Here is a 16380-nt window from a genome sequence, read left to right on the forward strand (position 1 = left end):
GAAATAATTGGAGCAAGAAAAGAAAAAAAAAAAAAAAAGAGACCGAGAAAAAATGAGAAAAAAGAGTTGTGAAAAAAGAAAAGAAGAGAAAAATGAAAAAAAAAAAAAAAAAAAGGAAAAAATCACATGAATGAAAAAGGAAAAAAAGAAGAAGCATGAATTGTATTGAGAAAAAGGAGAAGAAGTGGAAATTAAGAAAATTCTCATGTTTTATTATCATCTTTTGTAGAATGTTTTTATGATTTGTATTGAAATATTTGGTTTAATTTTGGGATTGAGCAGCATTTCACTTGATTGTTGCTAGCTTGACTTAGCTCCACATACCATAATTCATATCAATCATATGTTCTCCTTTCTTACCCATTACATATTGCCTCCTTCTACCCAATGACTTCTTTTATATGCTTGCATTTTGATTGTTTTTGACTTGTGATTTGATTGATTACCATATTAGATTGCGGACACACTGTCATGAGTCGAGGATTGTTGAGTGATTAATCACAAAATGTCCTTTTACACAAAATTGAGTTATGAGTGGATCGTGAGAGTCCGAAAGTCAAAAGATCATGCAATAGCCGAAAATTTTACTTGAAGTCGACCACGCTACGCCGTCGTGTAAATCTCAACCATGATGTTGCTTATCCTTATGCCCGTGTTGTTTAGGGATTTGAATCATTTTGCTTGTTAGCTATTTTGGGATTTGCAATGTTGGGATGATTTCTTACTTGAGGACAAGCAAGGGCTTAGCTTGGGGGAGTTTGATAAGTCCAATTTATATACATTTTATCTCCATATTTTAGCTCCAATTTACATGTCATTATGCACTAACCTTAGTGATATTGAGCTAATATTTGCTTTCTAGTTCTATTTGTATGTTTTGTCATATTTTCTAGGTATTTGAGCTTTTAAGAGCTAATCCTACTCATTTGCAAGTCACTAGAAGCAAGCTAAGTTGAGTATGGACTAGCATGAAGATGATGTTTGGACTTGCATAAGCAAAAGTGATGGATTAAATAAAGAAATGCACAACAAAGTCAAATGGAAGTCAAGCCCAAATGCAAAGTCCACAAAATGAAAACATAAGATGCTAAATATTGGATGCTACTTTGGATGCTTTGAGGATCTTGGGATGCCAAAGTGTGATTAATCGGGTGATTAAACAAGCATTAAATCATAAGCATTGGATACCATTTGATAATTAATCACAATTGAAGACAAACAAGCGAGAACACCACGACCCCGATCGGGGTTGGGTGGCCCCGATCGGGGTTACCTCTATCTTAATTGTTGACGTTTCGCTTTGTGTTCCTATAAATAGGGTGTTGATCCGGGACATTTGGGGACACTTTTGACACCATTCACCTACACAATTTCTCATAATTCTCTCTAAGTTTAGTAGTTACTAGTTAGATTAGTTTAGTTATTAGCTTACCCTAGTTTATATTTACTTTATGTTATAAACATTTCAATAAAATTTTCATTCAAGTTATATTCCAAAGTTTCATTTCATAGTATGTTTGGGAACCTTGAATTGGAATTGAATTCCATTGAATTCCGTAATTGAGACATTTCAAGTGTTTGAGAACTCCTAGAATTTGGAATTGGAATTGACTCAATTCCTTATCAATTCCAAGATAGTTAAAATTTGAGGTTCTCAAATACCTACCATATACTAGTCATTTCAATTCCATGACTTCTGACGTTTTATTTTGTGACGCAAATTTTGTCACAATATTTTAATTTATGATATTTTTTCCAATCGCATATATTTTCGAGACAATATCTAATTTTTTCAAATATAAAATATCTAATGGTCTCGACCCATATCCGCCTCGTCCAAATTCCATTCCAATTCCAATTCCACGGGTTTCCCAAACGCAATTTTGGAATTGGACTTGGAATTGAATTCAAACATTTCAATTTATACAATTGAAATCATGAAAATGAAATCAATTTCGTATTTCCAAACACTACCTCAAGTTATTTCATTACAAGCACTGTTCTTCCATTTCTAATTCATTTCCATATTGCAAGGTAATTTCTATTTACATTTCCATTATATTTATCATTTTAATTATCATTAGTGTAGTTTACATTTTCATCATGTTTGAGTAGTTACATTTGTCTAGGGAATAAAGAAAGTCATGCATGATTAAGTAATATGTAAATGTCAAAATGAGGATAAGTTAATATTGTATAATTGTTTCTATCGCATGTTTGCGCCACAACGTTTAATCTTTGGTTATCGGCCGTAATCGTAAATTAAATTTGTTAATTTAATCTATAAGTCGAGAGGCACGGAATTGGATTAGACTAAGCATGTGTAGTAGGAAGACCTAGTCATGGACGAGAGTTTCTCTAGGACCCGGTCTATGGTTGACACTAATATCGTAAGGTGAGTGTCTTTAAGCCTAAACATTTATCGTAAAATCAGCTTCCTAACTTGACATAAACATTTACATAATTAGCATGTGTGACCCGATCCCTAGACATTTTCTTTATTATTGTTTTATCATTACATCAAATCAAAGCAATCAATCAACCGTTAATCTACCAAGGTAAAATTCAATCCATAACAACTAAATTATAAACTCCCGTCTCTCTGTGGTTCGACCCCTACGTACTACATTCAGTTGTTTTGTTAGGGTATAAATATTATCTTTGCATAGGTACACGATAAGCCTATCAATTGTCTATTCTCCAGCTTATCAGATCCTACATTCTGAGCTTCGAATTGTGCTATAATTCTGGAGACGCTAGACATCTTGGCAGAAGAATCAAAGGTACTCAAGCCTTCCCTTTGATGATCTTTCTCTTAGAATCCTGTCTAGTTAGGACCTATCAAAATAAAAATAGAGGAAAAGATAAGAACAGCCTCAAGGAATAAATTTCCTGAGGCTAAAGACAGACTAAAATAAACAAGTAAATAAAATAGTTGCCTCCCCGGCAACGACGCCAAAATTTTACACGGCTGTCGCAACCCTATCAAAAATAAAACCAACCGGCTCTAACTAGTATAGCGGAGGTAATTTGGGTATCGTACTCCACAGAAAGGCGGTCACTATCTACTTATCATTCAGTCTGTCTACCGTCACAAATTCGGGGGTTTGAGTTGTTTTGACTAAACTAATGGACTGAAATAAAAGCAATAAAAGTAAAAGCAGTTAAAATAGCAAGTGTGTAAAGATTGAGAGAGAATAGAGAAAGAGATGCCAGGATGTCGGTTCACCATGATATTACACAAGTCAGCTAAAGGTAGGTCAGTCGGTCTGATTTGAGAAAGGTAGTGGAAAGGTCCTTCTGATCCGCTATCTGCCCTAAATTCTTCCTAAATAGCTTCCGCTCTGATTAAGGTAGTCTATTGTTCATAACAGGTCTGTTCATTCCAATCTTCCGATCTAGGTCTTAATTTAACCAATTTAATTACTTTGGTCGCGTGCACTCAACCTAATAATTACTATTAAATTGCTATCAAACAATTCTCACAACAAAAACCTCCAAAACTAATTATCGCATAATTGCTTTACTATCATGGCTCTCCTAATCCTAGCACTAAAGGGAATTAGCTACGCATAACAGTAAATAAAACAACAACAATCACTAGTACAGAAACGGCTTTTGGCTACGGTTCCTGAACCGTAGAAAATCGAGGCGTTGCCTTAGATCAAGTACTTACGGCTACGGTTAGAAACCGTAGACGTAAGTGACTTTTGGCTTCGGTTAACTCTGGAAACCGTAGCCAAAAGTCATTTTTGGCTACGATTATTAAGGTTAAACCGTGGCCATAAGTTAATAATAGGCTACGGTTCTCTTTCAGCGAACGTAGCCGTTTCTCAATTAAATTTTAAAAAAAAAATATTTCCAATAATATTTTTTCCTAGTGAGTGTAAAGTTTTGTATTAAGATAATAATTAATTAAAAAAAACAATGTTTAACATACAATTGCCATTAATGTTGCACCACACATGTTTCCCGACCTGCCAAATTTGATACACTAGAGCAGAGGTATGCTTACATCGTCATCTTGTTTCCTTATTTCCTGCACAAGTGCTGCTACTGATCGTCGCCTTTCTTTCTGATCAAGAAGCTCCTCCATGCATAAATATTAGAATATTCTCCCCTTTAATTATATGTGTTGCTTCTTGAGTTTAAGTAACTTTCAACTTCATTAATAAGACTGAGATGTATTAAAACTATAAATGAAAAAATGATTATGTTTGTTGTGTTCACCACTGATACCTAGTGGCATAAGGAGCAGCAACTTTTACCTAGAAAACAATATAGACGATAAAAAAAAAAGTAAGAAAATATGCACACTGACTATTTAAACTCGAATATCAAACCAAAAAAGCATGAGATAGACTAAACAACTTAAACTTAATATCAAAAAAAAAAAAAGAGAGAGACTAAACAATTTAAACTTAATATCAAACCAAAAATTCTGCTATCTATGCCCCTAAATAAGCACCCCAGATCTCTCCTATGTTTGGACAAGTTTGTGAAGTGGAAGAGCGCAGAGGAACCCAATTCTCCATCTCTCCCTCTCTTAAAATATAACTCACTCGCCCTTGAAAAATGTGACTATCGGTACCAGTACTTCAAAGGTCTAAAGCATCATTGGAAGAGCGAAAGGTATAAAACATCACAACTTCATCAAATATACTTCAAAGCGGGGTACCCTTATCGGATCCTAGTAGCCGAATTCAAGTAAATTAGAGTTTACTCATTTCCCAACTGAGTGGCTCATCTAACAAACCATAACAACAAATCATATGACAGGATTAATAGCCACACAAAATGTCCCTGTAACACATAACCATTGCAGTAAACTCTCAAACCAGTTACAGCCGAAAACCCGAAAAACCCCACTTGAATACCTAGCAAATATCCTCTTTATTAAAAGACCACAGTGCTGAGTTGTCAGCCTGTGGTTAAAAGTTCATTTTTTATAATTTTTAAATAAGTGTCCCCACCCACATACCACGTTCTATGTTCATCTTTTATTTACGGAAAAAATCATCAGTGTACAGCAATTAATGTCACATGCTCTGATATTGTCCATTAATTAACTTCAAAAAAATAATTATTACTATTATTATTAACTTGATTAAAATATACGAGTAAAAAATAACAAAATCAACTACTAATACAATACCATCTAGAAATTTATTATTTATTAAACTGGAAAAAAAAAACAAATACACTATAATCTCAGAAAATAATTATAAATTGCTTACAATTGTTAACATGAACTCAAACTTCAATTAAAATAAAAAAAAAATCAATTATTTTTAGAAATTTATAATTACAGATATAACAATACGATAAGTGATTTACAAATACGGTATAGCATTATAAATAAAATATAAAATTAACAAATTAATATAGAAAACAATTACTAATATACCCATAATTTATTTTCTTTTTTTAAAAGGAAAAGTAGACGCAAGAGACAAATATTTGACTAAAAAACAACTCACTTAGAACAAATCTAAACATGCAATTACCAGATCTCAAACTTTTAAACTCAACTCCATCAATACAAAGTTGCTACTTTCCTAAAACAAATTTTCATATAGTTTTTCCACAACAATAAAGAACCAAATCTCAAAATATTGAGATCAAGGATTGCGATTTTTTATTTCTTTTTTGAAAATGAGGAAGTGGACGATTGAGAAAAGATTTGTGTCGAAATTGATTGAGAATTTTTAGTGTTGCGTTTTAATTATTTTTTGAAAATGAGGAAAATATAGGAGCAAATGAGAGAAGGATGAAGGGGAAGTGGCGGAGTCATTTTAGGGTTAGTATTAATTATTTATGATAATGACAGTGATAATATGAAAGCCGTATATGAATTAAAATTTCTATATGAATTTGGGATGAATATGACAGTATGTCAGTACATGAGGCTATGGCAGTCGTAGGGTATTATTGGGCTCGGACCGCGTGGCTTATGGTCTTATGGGTTACTATGGAATTCATTCGTCAATAAGCCTCATTTAAAACGGATATTCCGTCTTTATATAAAATGGGTCAAATAATTTAGCACTTGGATGGTTAAGCAAGTTTTTTGCTAATATCTAAACATTTGTTTTTGTCTTTTGCAAGTAATATATTATTTGACCCATCTTAAACTTAAGACAGATAGTTTCGTCTTAAATGAGATTGTGTGTTCGTTTAAACCCCGTCACTCGAATTAAATTCATCAGTCTTACGTGTTATTTTCTACATATTTTTTTTTTATTAAAACGGGCACATTCGTCTCAAGCTTAAGATGGGCTAAGTATTATGGATACCGCGTACGGCCAAAGCATAGTGTATAAAGAAAGACAATATATATTCATCTTATATGCTCAAGTGAGGCTATATTTGACCGTAAGACTATTAAGTGTATTTTTGTATAGTTATTACTTTATATGGAGAAAAGTTTGGTTGGTGCTAATTATTTATGGAGTAATTGTTTGTACAACATTAAAAAAAAAGCATGGTAAATATGAGTCGTAATTAATACAATATTTTTAACATTAATTATTCATATAATTTTTTGAACACATAAGTGTTACACAAAATCTCATTGAAGACGGCACGCATACGTCACTTTAGAGTGACGGATACCATTTCCTCTCACAAATGACCTAAATAGAGGAGAGAGGTAAGCACACGGGGGTGCCCCCACCTTGGCCCCCTATCCGTTTTGTGAGTGGCATTACCCGTCACTTGCTCCGATCCGTCTTCAGCAAGACTAACTGTAAGTGTTAGTATGACTTACATTTTAATGAGATTTATGAACACTATAATATTATTGTTTAGCGGTTAATTATAATAGACTTCCTCCTTCTCAGTCAATAATTCGCATTTGCGTAACTTTCCCTCATAAAAGAAAGCAAATGTAAACTATTCACTAAGACAAAAGCAGTATATATATTAATAATTTCACAGGTTTGAATATTAAACAAAATCACTAAATCGATTTAAAAGTGCACGGGTCCATTTTCATTTTATTCCGTCTACTAAGTAACAATATGTACTAAATGAAAACCGGGAAAAATATCATTTTAGATATACACGGGTCAAAAATTATGGGGAAAAAAAATCATTTTTAGATCTACACGGGTCAAAAGTTTCATTTTATCATGTGAACGAGTTTAACTAAATTGAAAAATGGGTGCAACAATTTGTGATTTCACTAAGTCCATGTTAATTTTCGTCTGAATAATTTTGTTTCATCTTATATAAGTGGGTTATTTGAAGACGCCATGAGTAACAAAATCGAGTAGAAACTCAAATTTAGCTAACTAGAAAACGTATTTTACTATAATTAATCTTAATATTATCATTTGTACAAATTGCAACTGGAATTTTTAATTCAAAGCTAAAAATCTTTTTTATATCTACGAGTATTGCATTGGCCAATTAAAATTGTTAAACAAGATGTATTGGACACTGTAACAATTTTTTGTTGTTTTTTTTCTTCAATTTTGTCTACCTTTTATTATGTTTTGATATATGATTATATAAAATATTGTTTTATAATTCCAATATTTTAGATACCTCCAATAGGTACAAACTTGCTAACTTCAAATGAAATGATATTCATTGAAAAAAGAATTAAATATGAATTTAATTAAAGAGCAATCTTCTCTATTTACATAATTTAATACACAACTTTAAAGAACAAACCCGTGCAATTTGCACGGGTTTAAAACTAGTAACCCATAGAAAACCAATTCACAGAGTTTCGACATAAACCCACATCAACAACCACAATTGACCCCTTGAAGTCTTGAACCACAATTTACCAAATAAACAACCAGAAAATAAAATCATAAGAAAGAAAACCAAAACCTGGAAATTGCAGTGAAAACTATAGCGGAGTTCAGGGTCGATTAAATCGTCATCAACATCATAAGAGGAGAGTCATGTTTGCGAGGGGTGTGCATCTTGGAATTTATCAAAAACAGAACAGTCACCCTTAGCGAAAAAATATGAAACAAAACAAACAATCAACAAGAATGGCTTATCAAAGAAATTAATACGAGTGGAAAGCACTACTCGATACGAATTTGTAATTCACAGCCTAATTCAAGTGTTGTAATTGTTAGAAAAACTTCCACTTATATGAATTTACGATTCATGCTAGGATGAACAACAATCAACAAGAACGGCTTGACAAAGAAATTTACCTTGTGCTTGTGATTGTTACCCCATTCAACAGCAAACTCAATAGACCTACATTTATCATTTGCACTGATATACCAATAGTTTCGTATACGCATCAGGCGTTTCTAGATAAGAAGTCGTCGTACTTTAGTTACAAAATCACATGCCAGGATTTTCATCTAGCTTACAGACCATGCTAACCCTTCTATAGTTCTATGTCCATCTTTTACCTATCAATATAGAAATTAAATCAAAACCATCACCAGTTATGAAGTTCAATGTTCTATTTTGTGGAACAGAATATTCAACTGCTAAAACCTTATCATCTTAAAATCAGCAAAAACTACTCCACCACACAACCTATCATACAACTCCAAAGCCAACTTAACTGAATTCATTCTAACCAACATTTTAAACAGAAAACAAACAGTCTATGGCATTTGCTTATTACACATATCAATTCACATTGCTCAATCAATACACAAATATACAAGTCAAGCTATAAACTTTACAAGTGATATTACCTATGAGAAGACGAAGACGCAACATGGCTACTAATGGCCAGATACTTGAGACTACCATTACCACTTTCCTCTTAATTGGAAAGCCCTAACCCTAATCCCTAACATGGTTAAAATAAACTAAATTCCTAAGCCCTAACATGGTTAAAAAACTGAATTTCAATGATAAATGAGGATAAATAAGGGAAAACGAAGTAATTGCAATGATTTTTACAAAAAAAACGAAAAGGAAAATTCATACCTGGTAGACCGACAATATCGGGTAAGGTAGGTGACGAATTTGGGCAAGGTGGATTTGAGGCGGCCGACGGTGAGTATCATTGAAGGTGAATAGGCATTGATCATCGCTGAATGTTCTTCGTCTCTCTTCAATGTCGATGATAGGCTGGCTGATAAGGTTTTTACATTGAGAATAGAATTTGCAATAAGGTTAAAGGGAGGTACGGAGTATAAGATAATTGGCGCGGAGTTTTATGTTACAATAAATGCCTACGGTTAATTTCAATAACGACTGTAGCCTAATACTCCCTCCATTTTTTAATATATGACGTTTTACATTTACGAGGTAAGCTTTTGACTTTAATATTTAGAGAAATATATTTGTTCAAAAATTATAAAAATGTTACCATTAAATTCCTTACGAAATGCTCTTTCATATGAGTATACATATCATATTATTTAGTCTTATATTTTAAGAGATATTGAAGAGAGAAATGAGTATCTTGAAATGTGAGAAAGTCATATATAAAAAAATAGAGGGAGTATCATTTTTCTACTAGTGAATTAATAAAGCAATAGAAAATATGGTAAAAGGATCATTAAAGAGAAATTGCATAAACTAATAACAATACTAATAAAAACATAAATTAAAGAACAAGAAATTAAGTATGCGAAAGAGAAATAATACTTGAATAAAAGAGAGAAAGGAAATTACAAAAGTTCAGATTCGGCAAATGAAAGGCAAAGCGACATCGAACCAGAAAACATTAAACATGAAGAGAGAGAGATCCCCCCGGGAAGAGATGATACCCCCTAAACCTAATTAAGTCTCTCCTATTTATAGGAGAGATATTTTTGATGGGGCATATTCTGCACCGCTGACCAAGTCAACACACTGAGCAAGGTCAAAGATATCCACAGCAAGTCAACGACTTAGACAGCCCAGCCGATGCATCCCATCGGCCTGCCACCTGGGTCTCGGCCTGACAACCTGCCAGCCGGGACGCATATCCACGTACTCACATCCAAGGCCCTCGGCCGGCCTGCCATAGGTCCATCGGCCGAGGGTAGAACGGTCTTTCCACCAGATAACCACTTGGCCACTACGTGACAAAAGGTAAAAGCCTATAAATACTCCTCAACCCTCTTTGAGGAAAGGATCCAACAACTAAACCTAAATACACTATTCATTTGGTAATATCTCCCTTATCTCTCTACAATACATACCTAGTCAAGCAACACAGCTTAATCCTTTAAGTTTACTGACTTGAGCGTCGGAGTGAGTACGCTTGGCACAAAGCCAAGCCCTCAGTTCGTTCGTTGTTGCAGGAGAGGCCGAGAGGGACGATAGAAGCAAAAAGGGTTCAACCCAAGACATCATTCTACAAGCCACGGGTGGTAACGATACTTGCTCTGGAATTACACCCGGAACAATTGGCGCCGTCTGTGGGGAAAGACACTAGAAGCTAGTCACATTCATTCCCAAACACAAAAAAAAAAAAACCAACAAAAACCCACCCAAAAAGCTAAGAAAATGTCGAAACAACAAGACGCAGTCGTAACCGACGAAACCGCATTTTACCAAGATGATACTTTCAACAACTCCGGAGTCATACAGCCTTCCACCGGCGGTGTAATCCAACCGGAGTTCGGGATGCCATCAATACCCGACACGCCACTGCCAGCCAACCAGGTCACCATCATGGGACATGTGGTTGATGTAGCAAAACTGAAAATGCTCCTGGACCTAATTAGTAATACGCCTGCTCACACTGTCACGCCGACAAGAGCGGCGGAAACTGTCCGGGAGACCAGGGCCCAAAATGTGACTCCGAGAAATTTGAACGGAGCACTAGGAGAAGCTGACCCAGCCAAGTCGCCGGGGGAGCCCAAAGTGGGCGCGGTAGACCTAAGTCCTTCCCGCACTCGTGGGAGGACAGCGTCCCCGCCACACGAACGAGGCTCACCCCGAAGGAGCCAGAGGAGTCCGACTCGGCGAGTTGGAGAAGAAGTCCAAGTCGAAGAAGGAGCCCCTCCCGCTACGGGGAAGGAGCCGAGGTTAGGGACGCAAGGAGCCGATCGCCGCGTATCGTTCGACACGTGGTCAGGCAGCCCCTCAACGCCTACGTCCTAGAAGTCCCGGTGCCGAATAAGCTCAAGCTGCCACCTCTGTCATACAAGGGAGATAGTGATCCAGTCGACCACGCTGAGGCCTTCGAGTCTTACATGTCGGTATGGGAGCAGCCCGATGAGGTCTGGTGCCGAATTTTCCCAACAACTTTGCATGGGATGGCTCAGAGCTGGTACAAAGGGCTTCCCGATGGCTCGGTGTACTATTACGCCGACCTGAAGGGCGCTTTCCTAGCCCAATACTCCTGCAATAAGAGAAGGGCCGTAGAGACATCTGACCTCCTGACTATCAGACAGGAGGGGGCGAGTCTCTTCGGAGCTATGTGAAGAGGTTTGATGGAAAGGTCCAGCAGATTCGAGAAATTAATCCCGAGCTGGCGGCCTTCGCGCTGATGAAGGGCCTCCCAAGGGGAGATTTAAAAAATGAGCTCATCAAGCGCGGAGGCCTGAGCATGGACGCCGCCAGGCAGTTGGCTGACCAAGCCATCAAGGTAGAAGACTATCACAAGACCTGGGTAGGCCCCAGCGAAGCCGAGCACTCAGGGAAAAAGAGCCGCCGGGGGAAGGACGCCGTGGTGACAACGGGCCACGGTCCGACGAAAGACGCCGTAAGAATGATAGGTCACGGTCAGACAAGCCTGCCTGGAAACGAAGCTCGGCGGATGCCGGGGGGAGCTCGGGAGCGTACTACAAAAAACGACACGAAGATCACACCCCCCTGGTCGTATCGGCCGCCGAAGTTTTCGCTTTGAGCAAGAGCGAGGGCCAGAAATGGGAAAGACCCCCTAGGCCGAGGAGTGACGGTGACACGAGCGATCTTTGCGAGTACCACGGCCACACCGGACACCGACCAACGATTGCCGACACCGAAGGATGCCATTGAGGAACGATCCGAAAGGGGAGCCTCGGCAAATATGTTGCCAGAGGCCAAAAATCAGATGCCGGCGGATCGAACAGCAAGTCCACCGCTGAGCGGTTAGGAGTAGTCAATGTCGTCATCAGGGACAACGAGAGCAGTGGGTCCGCTCATGAGCACAAACGGCCCCAGGATGAGCCTTATCCGGCCATCAACTTTGTGCCCAACACAGCAACCCCCGCTCCCAGCATCCCAGACATGACCATCGGACAAGAGGACTACGATGGAGTCGTCGCTTTTCATAGCGACCCACTTACAGTCCGCCTGGACATAACCAACCACTTGGTGAAGAGGTGCCTGATTGACACAGGCGCCTACACAAACGTTATGTACAGAGAATGCTTTCTCAGCCTCGGACTGAGGATCGAAGATTTGAGCCCCTGCACCAACCCGTTGTACGGCTTTTTACGGGACGGCCTGGTACCCCCAGGGTCGGTCGGTTGCGGTGAGGTTCGGCGAGGGAGTGCAGCCAAGAGTGTTATGTCTGAATTCATAGTCATCGACGGCACGTCTGCCCACAACGTTCTCATAGGCCGGGTCACTTTGAGCGAAATCGACGCTGTGATATCCATCAGGGCCCTGACACTGATGTATGTCTCGGACCGGGGGGAGGCGCAGAAGCTCACCTCGAAAAACGAAGATCCCGATTTATGGGAGGTTTACGCTAATGGCCCCTCCGCGACGAATAACTCGAAAGCCGACATCGTTATTATCAGCCCAAACGGAGACGTGTTTGAGCACGCCTTAAAGCTTACCTCATTGGCCTCAAACAACAAATCCAAATACGAGGCGGTAATAACCGGAGTTGAGCTAGCTAAAACCGCCGGAGCGGAGCGTATCATGGTGACGACAGACTCACTCTTAGTGACCAGCCAGATCAAAGGAGAGTGCGAAGCCCAGGACTACGGGACGATAAGGTATCTAGTGAGGGTAAGAGCTGCCGCTTCAGAACTAAAATCCTTCCAGATACAGTACACCCCCAGATCCGGAAACGATCGGACCATCGGCATGGTCGAAGGAACAGAGACCGAGGAGGTAGAGATTGACCCGGGCCGCACCGTAACCGTCGGTATCAACCTGGAACCAAGATTCAGAGCCGACCTCCTAGATCTGCTGAGGAAGAACAAAGACGTTTTCGCATACTCGGCCGAGATGCCGAGATGCGTGGCGGGAGGTGATTGTTCACAAGTGAAACGTACTCCCCACCGCTCGCCCGATCAAGCGAGAGAATGAGGAACTCCTCCGCCGAGAAGGACGACGCCATCAAAGCCGAAGTAGATAAGTTACTAGCGGCAGGTTTTATCATGCCTTGTACCTATCCTGAATGGTTAGCCAATGTTGTAATGGTGAAGAAGTCATCGGGGCATGGAGAATGTGTGTAGACTTTACCAACCTTAATAAAGCATGCCCCAAAGATTGCTATCCCTTGCCTCGAATAGATAGTTTGATCGACGCCACGGCGGGCTACACCATCTTGAGCCTGCTTTGGACGCCTTCTCGGGGTATCACCAAGTGTTCATGGCCGAAGAAGACATGCCTAAATGCGCATTTATCACCGCCAACGACACATACATGTACAAAATGATGCCGTTTGGTTTGAAGAACGCCGGAGCAACGTACACGAGGCTGGTGGACAAAGTGTTCCAAAACCAAAAAGGGCGAAACATTGAGGCTTACGTCGACGATGCTATTGTAAAAAGCAAATCCGACAGCAGCATCGGCCGATTTACACGAAACATTTTGTTCACTAAGGAAATACAAGATGAAGCTCAACCCAATGAAATGCAACTTCGGTGTCCGGGCAGGTAAATTCCTAGGCGTACTTGTCAGTGCCAGGGGCATAGATGCCAATCCAGACAAGGTCCGAGCAATCCTAGACCTACCGGAACCAAGGAATCGAAAAGATTATGATGCTTGACCAGGAGAATGGCGGCTCTCGCTCGTTTCATCTCTCGGTCAGCCGACAAAAGCACCCCATTCTTCAAAGTGTTGAAAGGAAATAAAGACTTCAGGTGGGGGAGGAACAGCACGGCTTTCAAACAACTAAAAGCTCACCTTCAGACTCTCCCAACTCTGTCCAGGCCGATACTGGGGGAGACGCTATACCTATACATAGCGGTTACCTCGGCCACGGTCAGCGCCGTTATCATCAGGGAAGAAGACAAACAAAGAACACCCAATCTACTTCGTCGACCATACACTGTTGCCCGCCGAGAGAAATTACCCACTAATTGAAAAAGCAGCCTTCGCCGTTGTCATCGCCACAAGGAAGTTAAAACCCTACTTCGATGCACACCCCGTGACGGTCCTAACCGATCAGCCGTTGGAGAAAGCTTTGGAAAAGTTTGAGCAGTCCGGCAGGCTCATCAAATGGGCAGTGGAACTCTCTGGTTTCGGCATTCAGTACAAACCAAGGCCTTCGATAAAGGGGCAAGCGCTTGCAGATTTCCTGGCCGAATGCACATATCAGGAAGAGCCAAACCCAGGCATATGGGAGGTCTACACCGACGGCTCCTCCACGACGAACAGCTCAGGAGCCGGCATCCTTATCATCAGCCCAAACGGGGACGAGTTTGAGTACGCCCTGAAATTCACCTTCTCGGCCTCGAACAATGAGTCCGAATACGAGGCGGTGATAACCGGAGTCGAGCTAGCTAGGGTCTGAGCGCGAACACATTGTGTTGAAAATCGACTCGCTGTTGGTTACCAACCAAATCAGAGGGGAGTATGAGGCTCGGGACGACGGAATGGTAAGGTACCCGGAGAGGGTAAAAGCCGACGTAGCAAAATTGAAATCCTTCCAAATCCAGTGCGTTCCCAGATCCGAGAACAACCGGGCCGACGCTCTCTCTAAGCTGCCAGCTCAACCATCAAGAATGTCACCAACCGTCTTTGGTAGATATCGGAATGCGAAAAGCATCACTGAGACCGTCGGCATGGTGGGTAACATAGAGACCGAGACAACGTGGATGACTCAGATAATGAGATACAAGCTTACGGGTGAATTGCTTGGGAGGGCCGCAATCCCTCGGCCAAAATAAAAGGATCGCCGCCCGGTACACGTATTCGAAGGGGAACTGTACAGAAGATCCGTAATAAGACCACTCTTGAAGTGTGTCGGTCCGGCCGACGCAGAACTGATACTGACAGAAATTCACGAAGGCATCTGTGGACATCACATGGGGGCAAGAACACTAGCCCACAAAGCTCTCCGAGCTGGCTACTTCGCCCACCATGCTTCAAGATTCCGAACGAAGACCAAGAAGTGCACGAACCGTCGGATGCACGCCCCGGTGATACACGCTCCCTCCGAGAGACCTACGGTAGGCGCTTAGTCCCCTTCCCTTCGCGCAATGGGGGATGGACATGCTAGGGCCATTCCCGCGACCTCCGGAGGAAGGAAATTCTTAATCGTCGCCGTTGAATACTTCACCAAGTGGGTTGAGGCCGTAGCGATGCAAAGAAAGACCACAGCAGCCGTCAGAAAGGTAATCTGGGAAAACGTTATAACCCGCTTCGGATTGCCCCAAGTTATGGTATTTGACCACGGCCGAGAATTTTGGAGCGACCTGATAATGAACTGGTTAGAGGAGCTGGGCATCAAGTTTGCGTATTCCTCCGTCTGCCATCCGCGAGTAACGGCGGCGGAGGCGACCAACAAAACCATCCTCAACGGCTTGAAGAAGACAGTTGAAGACCTTAAGGAAGGTGGGCCGATGAACTACCGGCGTCTGTGGTCCCTTCGAACCACGGAGAAAGAAGCAACGGGATACACCCCCTTCCACCTAGTCTACGGCTCCGGCGATCCTGCCGATCGAAGCGACGGTGCCGACATTGAACGACCACCTTTGACCCGGTGAAAACGAGGAGGGCCTAAGGGCTTCCCTAGACACTGTCGAAGAAAGCCGAGACACGGCACGCCTGAACTTGGCCGTATATCAAAACCGGATGAAGAGAGCCTACAACCGAAGAGTCCACAAAAGGGACTTAAAAATAGGAGACCTAGTCTAAGGAAGTCGGTGCCCACCAACAAAGGAAATATTCATGGCAAATCGACGGCCAACGGGAAGGTCCCTACGAGTGGTTGAGGAGATGAGGCGGGTACATACCGGTTGACAGACATGGGAGGTGTGCCTTTGATGAGCCATTGGAACACCGACAACTTGAGAAAATACTTTGTATAGCGGCGGAGGTATCCAAACCCATTGTGGACACCCCAACAATCAATCATAACATATAAATGAAACGCCTGGTTCTCCATCAAGGTGTCTGTCCCCTCCGAAATTTGCCACCAGACGAGGGAAGAAACGCTATCGAAGCCGCAACCCCGATTACCTCGGTCAAAACCGAGAGCGACGGGGAACCCGACGGCCGATACACTAAAAGAGAAACGTATACTCAGCGCAATTGAGACGCCAATCTAAGCGGTCAATA

General features: G+C 40.9%; 1 long non-coding RNA gene across 8 annotated transcripts; it reads right to left on the reverse strand.

Annotated features, from left to right (window-relative positions):
- Positions 1-2467: 2467 nt before the first annotated feature.
- On the reverse strand, positions 2468-9142 carry LOC141609543 (uncharacterized). 8 transcript variants are annotated; one of them, XR_012527510.1, is made up of 5 exons: positions 8923-9142; positions 8184-8390; positions 7846-7940; positions 4016-4268; positions 2468-2838 (listed from the first exon to the last, which is right to left on the reverse strand). It is a non-coding gene; the product is annotated as an uncharacterized LOC141609543 (long non-coding RNA). The 8 variants fall into 8 exon arrangements; XR_012527504.1 differs by having other exon boundaries at positions 7846-7971; XR_012527474.1 differs by lacking the exon at positions 8184-8390 and having other exon boundaries at positions 3941-4268; positions 8923-9139.
- Between the last annotated feature and the right edge of the window lie 7238 nt (positions 9143-16380).

Source organism: Silene latifolia, chromosome 1 (assembly GCF_048544455.1).
Source record: "Silene latifolia isolate original U9 population chromosome 1, ASM4854445v1, whole genome shotgun sequence".
In the NCBI taxonomy this organism is placed as follows: Eukaryota; Viridiplantae; Streptophyta; class Magnoliopsida; order Caryophyllales; family Caryophyllaceae; genus Silene; species Silene latifolia.